Consider the following 326-nt stretch of genomic DNA (forward strand, 5'->3'; position numbering starts at 1 on the left):
GGGGGGGGGGTGTTTCCTCTAAGCAAAACAGAGATATTATGACCAGCTGAAGGGCGAGTGAGGGTTGAAGGGGGAAAAGGAATAGTTGTTCACTGCAGTGATTGTCTGAAACACAAATCTGATCACCCTGCTCCACTGTCTTCAGGATATGGTGAGCAAGGCCTTCAAGATGCGGCCCCGGCCCCCATCTCGGCAGGGAGTCCTTGTCACTGCCCCCACACCCTCATGCTTCCTGCTTTCCACCAAAGCTCCCCGCTGCATGGAGCAGCATGACCCACTCCGCCTGCCCTCCACGCGGCTGGCGTCTCCTTCCTCCAGGGTAACAC

Source organism: Bison bison, unplaced genomic scaffold, assembly GCF_000754665.1.
Source record: "Bison bison bison isolate TAMUID 2011002044 unplaced genomic scaffold, Bison_UMD1.0 scf7180017864518, whole genome shotgun sequence".
NCBI lineage: Eukaryota > Metazoa > Chordata > Mammalia > Artiodactyla > Bovidae > Bison > Bison bison.